The sequence below is a fragment of the Equus caballus genome, chromosome 21, assembly GCF_041296265.1.
Source record: "Equus caballus isolate H_3958 breed thoroughbred chromosome 21, TB-T2T, whole genome shotgun sequence".
Lineage (NCBI taxonomy): Eukaryota > Metazoa > Chordata > Mammalia > Perissodactyla > Equidae > Equus > Equus caballus.
This window is the reverse complement of record NC_091704.1, coordinates 29,197,472-29,216,831: the sequence shown is the minus strand read 5'-3', so window position 1 is coordinate 29,216,831 and position 19,360 is coordinate 29,197,472.

Below are 19,360 nucleotides of genomic sequence, written 5' to 3'. Positions count from 1 at the left end.
GAAGCACTGAATTGAAACCAGAAAGCCTGTATCCAGCAGAGGAGGGCAAGAAGGAGTAAGCATGGAGAGGCAGATCACACCTGACCATGCAGAGCCTTATGGGTCATCTTAGGAAGTTTTCTTTGCAAGTTTGCAATGGGAAGAAATTAAGAGTTTTAAGCCTAAGGAGGGGAGAGTAGGGTGACATGACTACATTGACTTTTGAGGAAAATGTAACTCTGACCACAAAGTAGAGAAGCAGTTGAACAGTGGGCAGAATGGAGTAGAGAAGATCAACAGTTCAGATGAGAGGTGATTGTAACTTGGAATGGGATAGATATGGTATGGATAGAAAGAAGTGGAGGGATTTTTTTGGTGGCATATTGACAATTCAATGTGTGAGACAGGGAGGTGTCAACCACGATTGTGAGCATTCAGACTAACGCAACTGGTTGGATGGATGGGAGGGGGGTAGTTAGTCACTGAGAAATGGACCACTGAAATAGGCCTAGGGATTAAGCAAGAAGATCATAAGTTCAGTTTTGGATATGCTGAATTTAATCTAATTTGAGTTCTCAAGATGACTTTTCTTTTCTAAAGATTGGCACCTGAGCTAACAACTGTTGCAAATCTTTTTTTTTTCTTCTTCTTCTTCTCCCCAAAGCTCCCCAGTACACAGTTGTATATTCTAGTTGTACGTGCCTCTTGTTGTGCTATGTGGGACACTGACTCAGCATGGCTTGATGATCAGTGCCATGTCCACGTCCAGGATCTGGACCAGCGAAACCCTGGACCGCAGAAGTGTAGTGTGTGAACTTAAACACTCGGCCACAGGGCCTGCCCCAAAGATGACTTTTAAAATAGGCAATTAAATACATGGGTATGAAGCTCAAGTGGTCAGAGCTAGAGATTTCTACTGTGAATTATCTGCAAATATGTAGTAATTGAAGCAGGAGTGGAGAAGAGTGAACGTTGCACTGCACCTTAAAGAACTCCAACATTTAAAGATGCTATAAGGAGAAGATTCTTGTAAGGAGAATTGAAAAGCAATGGCCAAGGAGATAGGTGGGAAACCAGGGGAGTGTTGGGCTCAGGAAGCCAAGGAAAAGGAGGACGTTATCATTGAGTCAACCACTAGTGAGAGATCAAATAAGAAGAGAATGCGAAGAACAGATTGTTCTGTGCTAAATAAAAAGATTATTTAAAGCTTCCAGAGGAGTTTGGTTCAGCTTTATTGATTCTCTAAATCTCAGAATTGTGGGAAGGACTAAGAAGATTTTTAGCGTCTTGGTGTCATCATCAAGCACTATATGAGGCTCAGTCTGATAAACTCAGATGCAGAAAGAAACACAGTACTGTTTTTCCCAAATGCAGAAAGTGGCACTTGTAAGTTATGATTTTACCCAATTATTTAAATTAGGTTTACATGGCCCCTATAGGCATCATTCTGATTTTGTCTTGAAAATGTAGAGAAACATAAGCCTAATATTTCTAAAAGTTCTTAGTAGCATTAATATAGAAACAATTTTTAACAGTATGAGTAAGAAAACGAGCATGGAGAAAGCTGAGACAAGTAGCCTGCAAATATATCATCTCAAGAATCTAAGCCATCTATATTAATTTCTTTTATTTCTTGTGAGGTATGGGGATATATTGCTGCAGCTTAGCATATTCTTCATACTCGACGCTTACTACACAATTTTTTTAAGTGAAAAAGAAGAGGTAAACTTGAATCATATAACCCAGAACTTATTTTTAAAGCAATACAAAAGAAATCCATATTTACCTTCAAATAATACTAGTTCACTCCTTCCAACTAAATGAAAAACTATTGATATTTAGGGAAAGCTTTGATATTTTTCTGATTACATAGAGCGTTTCCTGTTCCTCTTCCTACCTTTTCATTTATTGTTATACGAATATATGTTTTTTAAAAAGATATTTACTCTGTAGGCCAGAGGCAGCCTCTCCTATGGAGTGAAAAGGAAGAGGGAAGGGAGGGCCACCGCTAAATGAAAAGCCGCCCAACAGCAAGAACAGAGCTAGATGCGCCACAACGGACATCTCGTCTAGTCCTCACAATAAACGCGTGAGATTCGTTACAGTCTCTCTTATCTTGCAGATTCAGAAATTGAGATTCTGAAAGGAATTCTCCTGCTCCGGGATAAACAGTGAGTAAAAGTTTTCACACCTCTAAGCTAGAGTCCATTTTCCTCACACTATCTCTTGCTGCTCATACAGAGTTTTAAGGCTGCATGAAAGAATATTCTGTCCCCTCAAACACCGTATTTACTTGGCTAGAGAAGCCTGAATTTCTTTTGTACAAGAGATACATGTCCATTCTAAATTAACTTTAAATAAGTAACACATTTGGATGAAAATATATGATATCGGATTATTTCCTATGACAGATTATAAAAGATAGAGAGATAAAACCTCATTGGACATCTGAGAAGCCTAGGACATGGGATAAGGGAAGAAGAAAGTATCAAGAAGAACCCCAGGATACCAAAGATGTCTTCACAATTGTACCTTCAACCAACATTGTTGAAGGCAAAGTCATAGTGTTGTTAATGGAACGTTCCTTCCACCTAACACAATTAGCAAGTTCTTACTAATATTATTTGTCCCTTCACACAGTCTCTAAAATAACTTTTCTCCACTTCTGAAGATATGACTTTAAGCAGGAAATAACGAGAACCCTTGTATAAGTTGCCTTTGAAAGAGTGCAACTTACACAGATAGAAAGGTCCGGTATGCAATCTATTGATTAACTCTTAACCACATTGATTTTTTCCAAGGTCATGATTCAAAAATGAAAAGAGCAGAATAAGTTCACCACGAGAAAATGTCAGTTCTAGCTAGTGTCTTCCTCAGAATTTCCCAAATAGAACCTCTATAAATAGTCACCCTCTACCCAGCAGAATTTGATTTGGAAATTAACAGCTGCCTCAGTAAAGAATTTTAACCCCATAGAAAAAAAAAGTTTATTAGAGAAGCAGCTGCTAATTGCACTACTGCAGTTCCCAAATGTGTGACTTCTGAACCACCGTGCACTGCTCTTTCTTGTATGGCTGTTCCAGAAGAATATTGCATCCTTGAAGTAACTTCAACGTTATTTTTAAATAGTCTCATCATGTCAGTCAAACTAGAAGGGCAGACACCTGATTTAATGATTTGTCTTCGATGCTCTCGGAGTAATAATCCAAGGCTTGTTCTACTAGTTAATCTGAACTCAGCGCTTTCCTTTTCTTTCATGCAGCTGTGCTGGCACACAGAATGAGATATGGACCTAGAGGGGAGCTGAGCACTTCCACAGCCATTATAGGAGCCTGGGAAGAGGCTGCCTTTTCTCTGTGTGACAGAGACAGTTGGAAGGCCATCACAAGGTTGTTCTTCAACCTCTGTAGAGAATCCAACATTTGTTTTAATTGTTTTGGTTTTGTTGCAACATTTTAAGTTGTTAAATAGACTACTTGATTTTTCTTTATTTAAATGACTCTTCTTTCTCTCTCTGTTCCTTAGAGTTTAGGGTTTGCTCCATTGTAGAGTCCTATGAATATCAAACAATAAAGGACTGAAAAATAGGAATAGGACATACTAATACACTCATTTATTTAATAAGTTATGTAGTGAGAATCTGCTAGGTACAGGACACTGTTCTAAACTTCTCGAACACATTCATAAATGGCTACAACATAAGATCATATGTGAAGATGTTCCAAAAAAGACGTATAAAGAAGGTGCAATAGTAGTTGAAAGAAGTGTCTGGGACGATGACCACAGTATTCAAGAAAAGCACGATGTCTAGCGTCTATTGTCAAGTTGCGACACTTGCTGTTCTCGTCTGTCGTTCCTCTGGATCGTAGGAGATGGAAGGCTGGGAGCTACATTTTCGTGAATCCCTCACTGGTTACATTTTGGGTAAGATTCTGCCACTGAGAAGCACTTACACAAAATTTGGATGTAAAAGAGACACAAAGCCATGTTACTGTTCCTTTAACACTAGCAAGCCAATGTGTGGGCTAGTATCGTTGAGGGTTTTAGTGACTTTTGGCATTTTCCTAAGAATTACCTAATTTTATGTTCCAGGCAGCTGTGAACATGGATGGAAATTTCCTGTGGTTGTCTGAACTTCCTGATTCTGAGTGTCAGTGGCAAATCTAAGCACTAGCAGTAGCCTTCCCTGACCTTTATTTCCTGCTGTCCTTTCAAGCACCTACATCCTTGTATTAAATCCATTCCTACCTGAATTACCTACATATGGCACTTTAGCTGAACCTATAGCAGAAAGGAGGACTCGGGTATAGGTGGCAAGTGGGGGTGATCAAGAGCCAGAATTGTCTAGAGATCAGCATGAGTACATGCATCATCTCGTCATCATTAGCATCACCATCATCATTGGCAGTATTTATAGATGCTTACTATGTGCCATGTACTGCTCTAGGCACATATTAACTCCTTTAGTCCTTAAAATGACTACATAGGTGCTATTTGTTGTAAAAATGAGGAATTGAGTGCCAACAGGGGTTAATTAAACTTGCCTAAGGTCACAGAACTACCAAGTGGTGAAACCAGAATTCATCATGTTTGGACAATGAAGGGCACACATTAAAAAAAATTGAAGATACAGCCTCAGAAATTGAGCCAAACATTGATGGGTGGTCTTAAATATTGTAAATTACTAATGTTGTTAAAACTTTTTATTTAAAAATATTTATAAACTTACAGGAAGTTTCAAAAAGCAAGAGAGAGGTCCTGTGCACCCCCAGCTTCCCCCAAGGATAACATCTTATGTGATTATAGTACAATATCAAAAACGGGAAATCGACATTGATACAGTGCTATTAACTAGGCTACAGATCTTATTCAGATTTCCCCAGTTTTTACCTGCACTTGTGTGTGTGTATATGTGTGTACACGCATGTGTGTTGTATATAATATGATCAAGTAAATTACTACAGGTGATTTCTAATAAGAAGAAAATTTCTTGCAACAAAAAGAAAAAGCTTTGATTGATATAAATTTGGTATGAGTGAATAATATAACACAATCACTGAAAACGTTCTTAGGCTGCCTTAATAGAAATTCAGGGCCCAGCTCCCGTGCAACAGCTCTACTGCAGCATACACTGCTTAGTTCCTAGCTGGGAACCCATTCAATTGTGCTCAGCCATGCCAGAAGAGAAAAGACAAAGTGAAGGACTTCCAGAGAAAGGTGAATGGATGTTGAAGGGTGATGACCAAGAGTCTGAAATCCCTGCTACACAAAGAAAGATTGACAGAACAGACACTATTCCTCCATGAGAAGAGATGATCTAGGTGGATGTGATGTCAAGTTGTTCATCCAACCCCATGTGTTACTTTTACACATGACAGTTAAGCCAAGCATCCGGTGAAGAATGAACATCCATACCTTTCTCACTCGGAGAGCCCTATCTTCAGACAGACTTTCGTGATTTTTATCAATCCTTTCTTGAATAGACAGAGAGAGCATTTACCAAGTGACCCACATAATTTAGCCCAGAGGTTCTCAAAGCGTGATCTAGGATTAGCAGCCTCAGTAACCCTTGGAAATTTGTTAGAAATGCAAATTCTTGGGCCCCACATCAGACTTACTGAATCAGAAACTCTGGGGGTGGGGCCCAGAAGTCGGTATTGTAACAAGTCATCAGGCAAGTTGATGCACGCTAAGACTCCGGATCTACCATGCAGCGCTTAACTGCCTCGGGCGGTGGTGTATTGAATATGATTATCCCCAACTACCGCTCTGTGAGGGAAGGTGTATGTCTTCTTCTCCATCTCCCCAGCTGTGCCGGGAACAGAGCTAAGCAGTCATTGACTGATTCAGGAGACTTACTCTACCTTGTTTGGAGAATTGTGTCTGCTCTGACATATATCTGGAATTGGCTTCCGTACTAGAGTAAGAGCTTTCTCTGACTTGCTAGGGCATGATATAGTTCACTATGAAAGCCAAGACGATTAAAACTATGAGATCCATCAGTAACTGTCAGTGTCGTTAATGCAGGTTTTGATACCAAACTGAGAGCACAAACTTTCCCTTTCCCTTAAGGCTGTCCTATCACATAGGTTTGGCATCTGTACATAGCCTCTGCTGACCAACTGTGCTAAGGCCACGGCCAAAGGAAAGCTACACTGCCCTTTCCATGCAGCTATATTAGCTGGCTTCCATATCGAAGCTCAGGTCAGAGAGTGTAGATTGGGTCCCTTCATCTTAGTCTATCCTGCTTTGTAAGAACATTGAAGCTAAATGCTTCCATCGGAAGTTACCACTCTGGGGGGCAGCCCCATGGCTGAGTGGTTAAGTTCACGAGCTTTGCTTCGGCAGCCCAGGGTTTCTCTGGTTCAGATCCTGGGCGCGGACATGGCACCGCTCATCAAGCCACGCTGAGGCAGCATCCCACACAGCAGAACTAGAAGGGCCTACAAATAGAATATACGACTGTGTACTGGGGGGGCTTTGGGGAGAAGAAGAAGAAAAGAAAAAGAGAAAAAAAAAGATTGTCAACAGACGTTAGCTCAGGTGCCAATCTTTAGTGGGGTGAAGGAGGGGGAAGAAGTTACCACTCATTTCCAGAAAAGTATCACATAATCAAGAAGTATTCATTAGGTAAATATTTCTAAGTGACAAGAGACATGGACCCTGCTCTTTAACAATTATCTGTGAGGACGTCAGAGGGCCTCTGAGGTTAGTTCAAGAGAAAATCCTTCTGCCTCAAATCCCTCTTCTGAATTCACAGGCTGTAAGCTGTGAGGCTCAGGAGGAAGGGCTGATGAGGGACAATAGTTTATTCACTTCAGTTAAAATCTCACCCTGAGTGAGGGACATTTTGGGGATACGCAGAAAACCACATCGCTGTTGGTCGCATCCTTTGGAAATAAAGTCTGAAGCGATATAAAGTCCTTTCAATCAACTGCTTAAATAAAATATCTTAATATCATAAAATGTACAGCTACTTTAAAATGTGTATGTAGACATATATATTTGCTAAAAAATAAAGGCTATGTATAGAAAAAAAACCTGGGAATGCATACTGAAACAAAGATTTGATCTCTGGGTTTTGTGATTACTGGTGTTTCTACTTTTTGTTTGCACTCACCTGTAGTTTCCATATTGTCTGTAATGAATGGGTATTGTTTTTGTAAACCGAAAAAGTATTACTAGAAACTAAGACAGAATCTACAATAATAATGGGAAAGATGCATATAAGGCAATTATGGAAAAATGTATTGAGCCAAAATACATTTATTAAACATCCTCTATGTAGACGCTACAATTCCTAGAACTGTAGCCTGAAGATCTTTCATTTATTAGCTGCGTAATGTTGGACAAAGTACTATAGCTCTGTTCCTCAGTTTATTCATCTGTAAAGTAGTTGAGTTTCATCCATTTGGTCATTGTGAGAATTAAATGAATTAATGCATGTTAAATGTTTAGAACAGAACTTGACACTTGATAAGCCCTTAATAAATGTTAGCTATTACTATTTTTACTATTATTTTCTAAAGAATTATTATCTCCCCCGCTTTGTGAGTCACCAGACTCCTCTAGAACATGATCAGAGATCAGGAGCTCATTACTTCCTAAAATAGCCTTTTAGATTATTGAACAGCGCTACTTATTGGAAAGCTCTTCTATATACTGAGCCAAAATATGCTTCCCTGGCATTTCCAGCCATTGGACACTCTTCTTTCCATTACAGCACCATGTAACAAGACTGCTTCTCTTCTACACGAAATTCCTTCATGTATGCAGATGACTGCCATTTCTTCTCTCAGGCTTCGCTTCTGCATGGAAAACAGATCCTCAAAATACATACAAGAGCAGTAACTCTGCCTCACACTTCATAAAGCTCTATCAGATATCTTATGTGAGCCTCACAGTACATTGGATAATGCTACCACCATCACCATTATGTAGGTCAATAAATTCAGGTTTGGAGGAGTAATTGACTCATGCAAGATCACAGCTAGTAGGTGGTGGTACCGAGAATTAACCACAGGATGTTCAAACCTCTTTCCTCTCTACCACGCATGTTTTTAAATGACATTCTTTAAGTGTAATACTCTCATTGCATGCTGAAGGATTTTCCCGTGTCTTCAATTGCATCCTTTCATTACCGTAACTTGAGTTTATCAGTCAGAATTCAGCCAGGAAAATAGAAACCACTCTACAACTTCCAAACATGGGGAACTATAATAGAAAGGATTGGTTACACACACATGATAGAAGAGCTGAGAAGCCAAACAGGATATGGAGGCAACCAAGAAATTAGCAAAAGCGGAAAGCAGTTACCTAGGGGTGGTTGCTTCTTAGGTGGTAACTATGCTTCAGAAGCAGAGTCCAGAGCCAGGTCTGCACAATAGAAGCTGGGAATTAAGATTTAGCATGGACTTTCTGGGAATGAGAACCACAAGACACAGGGAATGGGGGAAAAACAATGCTCTTTCTCCTCCTCTCTTCCTACCCTCCAGTTGTCAGTCAGAGCCCCATGTTGGCTGAATGTAACCAGAAACCAGGGTTCAGGGGAGCTTGGGAAATAGAGCTCCTGAGTTACAGAGCAGAGGTGGGGAAGAGCAAGGAATGGGTCTGCGAGCAACCTGGCTACTGGAAGCACGTATCACTTCTAATTCATGTTGAGCTCATGGTCAAGATAGACCCAGATCAGTTTTCACAAGAACTTTGATAAACTAGTTCTTTTTTGTGTGTGTGTTTGGCAATTGGCTTTTTAAATGTAAGTAAGGTTTTACTTTTATCTTGCCTTATCTCATCTTTTGACTTTTGGTGAGGCTTTTAGGAGCTATAAACCTCTGTTGTCCCATCTAGCCTGTGTAATCTAGGAATCAATAAATACGATTCATATATCTACATTCAAATTATTATCAAATATTTGCAATGCAGCAGAGCTGAGTTTTGAGATCAACATCTACAGAGGGATTAGGGCAGGGCATGTGAGGTGCCCACCTGACGCACAAAATTTAAGGGGATGCCAAAAAACTCAGCAATCAAGGGAAACAATATTTTCACGCAATATTTTTAAAAATCGAAATTAATGCAAAATTCCAGAGTAAACAAAATATCAAAATTATAAATAAAGACAGAATCTGCAGGTTGTTAACATTTATCCATTTCTCAGCCAGCTGCAAATTCTCTTTCTTATGCTCTGACCTACCCCACCCTTTTCATCTATTACTGAAGGATAAGATAAAGAACGTTGTCAAATATCTTTCAAATAGTTTGATACATTATGCTCTAGAATTTAGAACACTCATTTACTAATGGTGTAGAGATATGAAAAATTCAAGGTCAGGTCTGAAGCTTAGATAAATTGGGGAGACATCGCTCTCTCAAACGATTTTATGATAAACGTATCCCCAACTCAACTTCGCTCTGTGCCAAATCCCCAAAATGTGGCCACTCCAATGCTCCCTAACAAGAAAGAAAGTGTGGGAAGTGAAAATGGAAAGAGACAGTGGTCTTAACTCATTGTGGTTAAAATATTTCGCAAACTTTACAAAATGCATGCTCTTGTGAACACGTCGTGCTGCTTCCAAGTCTGTGGAAAGGGCCCTTGCAAGCAAGGTTTTACAAATTTGGTAGTAAATCCAACTCTGCATTTAGACAAAACTTTCAGTAAAATTTCACTCACTTAAGATAGATTATAGCAGCACCTTTCATTGTGCATTATTACACAGACCTGATTTCTTTCTGGATCCAAACCACACCTTCTCAACAAAATTTCTTCTCTATACTTGAGTAGATTGGAACAAATGGTTCTGAAAGTACCCTCTAGTTTTAAAAACATACTCCATTTTGTAAAATAAAAGCTGCCTACTTCAGAAATAGTCTATAACAAAGGTGACAGTCAATTTTCCCAACACAGATTTTATAAAAGCAAGTCTGAATACAAGGTATCGTCCTCTTATAAAATGTCTTTTACAAAAACGCCGTCTCAATTAACAAGAAGAGCTAAACTCACAGTCGGCTTTTTTTTTTTTTTTACTACAGAAGACAAATAATCTGGGATAGTTTAACCAAGAAACCAATCAGAAAAGAGAAAAGTAACTAAGCATTAAATCTCCAAAAGGTGGCCTTGCCATTGCTAATTGCTGAAGAGGAGAATGTCTAAAAATAAGCCCAAGCCTCTGGAAAAAGAGTGAGAATTCTAAAGAAGTGATTCAAAAATGTTACTATGAATGCTGTAAACTCAAATTCATAAATATCTTCTGTTTAATTGTTTGAAATTAATTGCCTTCTGAAAATAGTATCATTGCCTTTTAAATAAGTTGAACCCAGAGAATGGCAAATCCCTCACAGTGAGCATCATAGTCAATGTGTTAGGAGGTGTGATAAAGTGGTAAGAAAATCTGAACAAAATGATTGACGTGTAAGAAAGAGATATTCTTGACCTTTAATCTTGGAAATGGTAAATACCCATTTTAGAACAAGAGGCTCACACTGACTCAACTAATCCAAGTACATTTCTCCATCACTCTGCTCAAACCACCCACAAACAAGAGACAGCTCCTCTGTGCTCACATCACCAGAACTTCTCAAATCTCTTTAAATTTGTAAAACTGCCAGTTGACTCCCATAAAATACAGTCAGCATAATTTCCTACAGCTTGATATTTAAACACTGAATTTGATTATTTAATTGATGCTGGTTTTTGAAACTCAATGTTTAAAAGACAATTTGAAATGTTAAGACTAGATGGTTTAGAAGCATGGATTGCACCTAAAATCCAGAGTAAAAAATAAAATAATGTAAACCTATATAATTTTATCAATAGAGTGGTGTTATTTTGACAATGATCTAATTTTGGTCAGTAATATATAAACAATATTTCTTTTAGTTGTTGTTTATTCTAACAAATGTTATCTATTAGATACATTACACAATTCTTGATTTGGTAGTATTATACCATTAATCAATCTTCTTAATTGTTTTCAGGAACATCTCTAAATCTTTTCAGATTAAGTATAAATAAAATTTGATTTCATTCCTTTTCCATAGAACTGTACCTTTCAACCAATAAATATCAATAATTGTTGCCTAGCTAATGATTTCATATCTTAAAATCCTACAACCACCACTGTAACAAAAGATGGGAAAAATATAAAATATACTGAGTTTTGGTATTAGCAAATACTGTCAATGGTTTCAGCTGACCCAAATGGAGGAAAAATATACATATACAAATGTATTTGTAACAACTTGATTCCATGTGGTCTTGATTATGCAAAAGAGGTCGAAAAAACCCCTAACAACCCCCTCAATTCAGCATTCACATTGTGATAATGAACTAGTTCTTGTCTGTAAGATATTCAATTACTTGTGGATAGAACAAAATGTATATTAGCATACTCATCATTATACTTTGAAATAAGTTTTGGCACTCATTACTCATGAATAAAAGAATGTGGATGCCATGAAATCCTCCGAGGCAATTTTCACAACACAAGGGTTTATTTTTTCAACCAAAACCTTTCACTATTAAGGCACTTTTTGGAAACTGAACTTAATGCTTCAAAGTACCTATGTGAAAAGAAGACGAGATTTAATTTTTGAGGCTTGTTTTTTTTTATTTCATAGATTTCCCCTTGTGAAGATGCAGCAGATGCAATTCAGAACATATAAAATAACTCTCTGCTTTGTTTATGCTGATAGAAATGTCTAGATTCTCATTCCGACTACAATTCATATTTCTTCCTGCATTTAACCATATATGAAAAAGAATCAGGTATCAAACCTGACCTGAGCATAAAGTACTTTCCCATCTCCTGTGATGTTAATAGTTTAATGGAAATGCTTGTTTTTAGGGACAAAACAGGGTCCGCGGTGTTGTACCTGCCATATATCATGATTATTTATAGAGCACTTGCATTTCAGAGCATTTTGATGAGTTTTACTAATTATTTCTCATTGTATCACTTGCAGTTGTATGATTATTCTCATTTGATACATAAAGAAAATCATGAATGGAAATCCTAAGGCTATGGTTTACACAGTGCCAAAAATATCCATTTCATCCCATCAGTGCAGCTAATCCAGTCATGGAGGAAAAAATAGCAGCTCAATCAAGACATTCAGTGCTATCTTGACAATAAAGAAAGTCAAACAAAAATAAATACACGTTTGTAGAGATGTCCCAAATGAATTGACTATTCACCCAAGATACAGGTTTGTTGCAAAACACTTCAGACCCAGCTCCTGCCCACCATATGCATTAACTCATGGAGATGAGATGAGGTAGGAAGCCTACTTTCTCACCTCCTCAACAAGGATATAAGTAAATTCCCTTATATGCACACAAAAAATCTTCTATAAAAGGAGTCTTTCCTATGATTATTTGAAATTAGTTTATCTCAATTTTTTAAATTAAGAATTAGATATTCCCAAACTGAATATTTTGAAGAAAAATGATGGCTGATATTTATTGAGTCTTGACTCTGTGCCAGACACTACTATGGATTATTTTATTTTATTTATTATTTTTCTTTTTTTTTTTGCTAAGGAAGATTCGCCCTGAGCTAATATCTGTTGCCAAGCCTCCTCTTTTTTTTGCTTGAGAAAGATTAGCCCTAAACTAACATCCATGCCAATCCTCCTCCACTGCATATTTTGGTCACCACCATGGCATGGCCGACGAGTGGTTAGGTCCGCACCCGGGGTCCAAACCCACAAATGTGAGCGCCAAAGCAGAGTGTGCCCAACTTAACCACTACGCCACGGGGCCAGCCCCCACTGTGGATTATTTTAACAAATCCTCAGAAGGTTCATACTCCTATGACATGGATTGTATGCCTAATTTACAGGAGATGTGATAAAGGCTCAGACAGAGAACTCAAACAACTTGCCCAAAGTCACAAAACTAGTTTTGATAGAGCTGGGACTCAGCAATCTGACCTTAGAAACTGCGTGATTTAACATTTCATCAAATTGGAGAAAAAGATCCAGAGTTCAGCATGATGTCTGTGACTCAGATTTGTCCTCACCCTTGACCCCGTAGACCCATGACTTGGTCTCAGGGAGAGAAGGCACTGTGAGTAAAACTGGAAATAGTTGTTTTCACTAAAAACTCTCAAAACAACAAAACTTTGATACTCACATGAGAGAGTGCCACACAAAATGGGGATGAGTGGGCCTTCTTCTGCCTTCTGCACACAACTGTGTCTTCAGCACTGAAGTTTACAGAATATATACTCTCATTTTGGCATCTGGAGGGTTTCAGCACAAGAGCAGGATACCGCTTATAATGGTACCTAGGAGCGATCGTTGGATGGGCCTGGTGGATGACACTGAGCAGATGAGCCTTGTGGAAGCCTCTGCATTTTTCTAGAGGGGCTGGAAGAGCAGAAGAAATAAAATGGTCTGTTGCTAAAGCAGCTAGAAGTGCCCATAGGAGACTGCCAATGAGATATTCCCTGCAGATGTCATAAATTAGTGGGGCGAGAAGCATTTCTCTGAAAGTTGAAGGTTCTGCAAAACCAAGTGGAGTGAGAGCCCAGAAAACCAACCTCAAAACTGCCCATCTCACTCCATTTTTACCTGCACCTGCCCCCAAGGCTGGGGCAACCTAGGAAAATACAAACTATGAATTTAGTCCCCCGCCAATGTCCTTTGTTCACTAACTCTCTGATAAATAGCATTATAAACATTTCTCATTCTACTTTTGATGTTTCTGATTTTAACTTTTTCATCATACGTGGGCTCACTATGTATTATCCGTAGTATGTCATCCTGCAATTAGCAAGGCCTGAGTTTATCTCCTTAATACAGCATATAATTGTCTCTGGCCAAAGAAGTAAATTGGCATTATAATTATATTCAAAATTAATACATAGGTTTGGGAAGTAATCCAAAGAAAACATGTCAACACAATAGTAGCCAGGTAGATGCCAGGATGTGGCTAGACACGGGCTGTTACTTAAGCCTATTCGTTGGTTTCTTTGTTTTGTTTCATGTTTCTGACATTTTTAGGGGCCTATAGATGAGAAGCCTTTATTATCGCTTTTCATGGCTATGACCATTCCCAGTGACTCCTAGTAGAGAGAAGAAAGTACAGGCATGGTCTGAAGAATTTTATATTCATGGCTAGAACACTAGTAGGCAGATTGTGACAAGATGTATTGAAGAGAGTGATTATAACATACATGCACACACACATATGTGTGTGTGGGAGGGGCTGTTGTATGTCTCTTAGAAGAGGGACAGGCAGCTTCTTTGCTCAGTGTCTGCAGTGCCAGAGTGACATGCTGGTCATGGTAAGCAGCTGAAGCGAAGGAATCAAAAAGAATCAAAAAGAAGAGAGTCTGAGTTTCCAAGAATATTGCCAAGTTTGGGAGCCCCCTAACAGATGTGGCAGTCAGGGTCCCGGATTCACCTTAGAAACTCACTGCCCGCCCATGTCTTGCCCTGGAATGAGGCTTCAGCAATCAAGAGTGGCCCAGCCTTTCTTTGCCTCTAACAGAAGCATAAACTTTGGGTCGCTCAAAGCTCCATATGGATATCCTTGCAGTATCCTCCCTAAGTCCCTCAATAGAAGAATACTCTGGTATCATGGCTTTGCTTATGATACCCATAATAATGATTAGTAATGACACCTCATTTTGGTAGAGCACTTTGCATTCTACAAAAACATTTCAAACCTGTTATCCAGTGTGATTCTCACAATACCCCTGATGTAGGGTTAGGGTGGTATCAGCCTGGATCTGCAGATGAGGACACAGACTCAGGGAAGGATGGGTCTAGGTCCAACAGCTACTGAGCGGCAAAGCCAGTGCTGCTGACTTCGCCTGACTTCTCTTGCCACTGTCCCACGCTGCCCCTCCAGCTGAGCCCAAGCTTCTGAAAAAATGAACCCCTAAGCTGATGGAAAGATTCATCTTTCAGTTTTGCTTATTATCCTAATGGATTCAGGGACAGTATGGCCTCTAAAATGTTGGATAAAGTGAACAAAGAGATGAACTTTACCCTATTTGCACTCTTTGGCTTCGGGTTCTATTTACGACTGACTCTCTACCTCTGACTCTGCAAATTAACTTCTCTGACGATCAATTTCTCTGTCTTTAAAAGGATGGAAGTAATATTTGCCACCCACTGACATCGCTAGAGTTAAAGGACTAATGCCTCTAAAATACTCTGAAAGAGATGATTTCAAAGAGATGCTCAAGAAATAGAAATGTGAGATTTATATGGGATACATTTAAATGTGATTTTCCAACTGAAATAAGGTTTCGCCAATGGTTCTTACCACACTGAACTCATCAAATTTACATTTGAACCAACAGTGCAATCAGTGAAGAGTAATCTCTTCTTCCTAGTCTACTAAACTTCCAAGTTCGCCTTTATCCCTAATTTCATCATGAATTAAGAGAATGAAGCGAGGTGACTTTAATTATCCTCTGTGGATCAGGTAGGAAACCTGAAGAAAGAAGTAATCCATGTTTTGGTGAACCCCTTGGCTTATGAAGACTTTGGTAGGCCCACCTCTGTCTGTGTCGGGACTTACTGCTTCACTTCTTTCCAGCTCTACCTAACCTTTCACACCACTCAAACCACTAACGCTTCAGCACCTCAGAAAGGAGCTGTTGGTGAAACCCACACTTTCCTCAAGTCATCCAAAAGATGCTTTATAGAAACGAAACTAGCTTTTGTGATAAGAATTTCAAGATAGACAGGTCCCCTACAAGTTTCACCTGACTCTGTGAAAGGGGTTCACATTCAAAAGTCTAGAGGAGCCAAAAGTAGGTGAGAACCATGCAGACGGCTTGCCCCTTCTGGAGGAGGCAGGGGTTTCTCAGCTCCAGCTGATTGCCCTCATGCAGAAATGCAAATCCAATATTGCCTGATCTTGAAGTTTCTCAAAAGAAGTTGGAAATTATTTTTATCTGAAAGCTCTCAATGATTAAGTGACGACAATTGACAATGTTTTAAAGCCTTCTGTACTCCAACCAAAAAGCTATTTGCTGCCAATTTCCAATCTGAGGTCTAAAGGTTTGCCTTATGCTTTATAGAGATTCCATCTCCCCCTTTCATTTCTACTAGCTCTTGGCTCAAGTCCTGTTCTCAAAAGCATATTACTGGAACGAAATTATGTGCTTATATAAGAATATATTGACATTCATCCCCAAACACCAGGAGTACAGTTTGCCAATGAGATTTTTTCTTGAGGTTGACTTTTATACTCAGAAGTATATTTGGTTTTTAAAAAACTAACATTCAATATACCTAAACATGTAGTTCTTTGCACTGCTAAATTTAGTTTAAAAAACTCATATTACATTTTTATATTTCAACGAAATATTTCAAAGCTACTTTAATATGTGATCCCATTTATGTTAAACTCCATTAAATATCTTATATTGCATTTATAGTATATTTGACTTCTTTTTAACATATTATATTGTGATTGTCTGGTCTATCAATTATTCCCAAGCATTTAAACATTCTTATAAATTGAATAAATTAAACTTACTTATAGATATGAGAAACAAGTTCTCATACATTACACTACTAAATATAAATGTCATAAGATTTTATCTTAGAATTCTAAATTTATGAAAGTTTATTAAAATTTTACTTTTTAATTTGCATTATGGTACTAACATATTAATATATTTGAAGTATTAATATACAGTTCTAATGTTAAGCCTAATATGTAGAGATTCTTTAACAAAAAATATTAATTCCATAAATTTGATTATTTTATACATTCATCTGCTTAATATTAAATCTTCTTGGAATTATAAGATATTTCAGGGGCCGGCCCCAGGGCCGAGTGGTTGAGTTTGTGCGCTTTGCTTCAGCAGCTGAGGGTTTCACCAGTTCGGACCCTGGCGTGGACACGGCACTGCTCATCAGGCCATGTTGAGGTGGTATCCCGCATGCCACAACTAGAAGGACCCACAACTAAAAAAAATATATGCAACTATGTACTTGGGGAATTTAGGGAGAAAAAGCAGGAAAAAAAAAGATTGGCAACAGTTGTTAGCTCAGGTGTCAATCTTTTAAAAAAATTAAATAAATAAAATAAAATAAAAGATACTTCGTTACTAAAGAAACGATGATGTAATCTAAACAATTGTTGTTTGTAACCTAGGCTGGCTGAGGTTCGTATACAGCCAGAGCTATGGACCAAGATGCTTGCTGCATTGCTATCTGAGATGTTGAGGGGACGTACCAAAATCTAGACTTATTCATAACGTGGAAGGGATCTCCTAGTTCTCAGAGCCCATATAGTCCACGTTCCCAGGTTTGAGTCATTACCATCGCTGTGCTGAAGCTAGTCTATATACAGGCTTATGAGAACTGAAAGTTAAAATTTCAGGAATTGTGCAAGCCAACTAGTTATTTAACACAGCCATCATTAAAAATTAAATTACATAAACTTACAGTTAAATTATATGTTTTTAAAAAGCCATGAATATTCAGAGCTCATCACTATGTAATTGTTTTACTATTATCTATTTCTTGCAGTTATTTATGTCTATAGTATCTGTGTGGTGGAAAAGCTCTACAATGGTGAGCTACTGCACTCTCTTCCCAACTCCGCATTCAACGACGTCACACTAGCAGCTTGAAATAGCCATGGTGAAACTATTTACACCACAGAAATCGGCAAACACAACAAATCAGGATTCTTCATACCTCCCTAAGAGCTAGTTGTTAACCATTTCCCAGTACACGACTAGTTAGCGTCGTTATCTAATTCTCTCTCTCCAGGTCCCTCCAAGGCTGCCGGATCACTTGTTAGGATTTTGCATTTCTTTAGCTCTTGAAATATTTAAACATCTATGCAGTTTTAAGTACTTTGAAATTCACGTAACCCTGCATTTTTCATATTCTTTCTGTTTAGTAGGACCACGCAAATCAGACAATAAATTGATATCCCAATGAAACTCTTTTGGCAGGTTTGAACACATGATCCCCATTTTAAGGGCATTCTGCTCCCATTGATTCCAAAGCAGCACAAAAGAAATTGGTTCCATTTAGCCCTGTTGCCTGCTTTCTTGCAGTACTGTTTTGTTACAAGCCTAAAAGAGAGAATCTGTTCTAACTTGCATGGTTGGGTTAAAATATCTAATCATTCAGCATTTCATAGCAGAGATAGCTCAGTAAATTTGTTATTTTTATCTTAACTTGGAAGTGAAGTTATTGCACCTCAATCATTAAAATCAATTTTGTTTTATATATAAATGTATTATAAAGCTAATCCCAGGGGCAAAATCCATATAGTCTATTCAACTGAATTCCAAACATTGATGAACCATGATATTAGAGTCCAACACTGCATATGGGAGTTTAACTTTTTAATTTGAATTCATTAATATAATTGAACTGTGGCAATTCAAACACAGAGATAATTTCCATTACTAAAGTTAATAAAGCATAAAGAAGTGCTGGAACAAAACATGAATCTAAGCACATATAGACTGGAATCTCTTGCAAGTCAAGAAAATACAAAATGGAATCCACAGGTTTCTCTTTCCAGAAGAGTTTATTCAAAGCCTTAGAAAGATAGTGACTGTCTCATGCCTGGAATTGCTGTAAAATAACAACATTGATTTTTCTAAGCACCTTTTGAAAATGAATCTTATTCATTTTTAGGCACATCTATTTTCATTAGACTAAAATCCCTATAATTTAAAAATGGTCTGATGATGTTTAAAATCACAGAGATCTAAAGCAAGGATCACTCCAGTCTTAATGCTGCCCCTCACCCTGTTTGCTTCCTCCTTCAACCTGCCACAGCCTGCCATCCTCCTGTCTAGTGAATGACTGCTCTTAGCACTTGTGTCGCTTTGGGATTTAAGAGGAAGAGAAGATAGAAGTGGTACAAAATTAATGGAAGAGAAAAGTTAAGCAAGAAGGAGGGTAGGTCACTCATTCGCCTGTTACAGCGCAGACCCATCCCTACCCTTCCCCTGCTGTTCTGCAGCGTAAGAATGACCCCTGCAACCACATTTCTCAAGTTCCTTTTCTATTGGCTTCCAGTTCATTTGATCAATGGGAGACTGCAGGGCAAAAGGGAGAAAGAATCCAGAATATTTTGTCCCCTTTTCTTTTCAACCAAATAGGTACATAGGTCATCTCAAGGAGTGACTACATTCGCTCCGTGATTTCGGACTCCTGCTGGCAGTGACCACCATGATTCTACTTTCTGCCAGAGAGCCCCAGCTCTGGAGTCTGGTATTCCCACTGTCCCGCTGGGTCTCCCCAGCCATAGGGGTGACACTGGCTTCCTGCTGCTGTTAATCTCTGAGTTGTCTCACCACCTCCTGTTTGGCTTCCAGGCTCTTCCATCATCTGTATAATCAATAACTTCCAGTAAATTCCTTCTCTTTGAAAGTCCTAA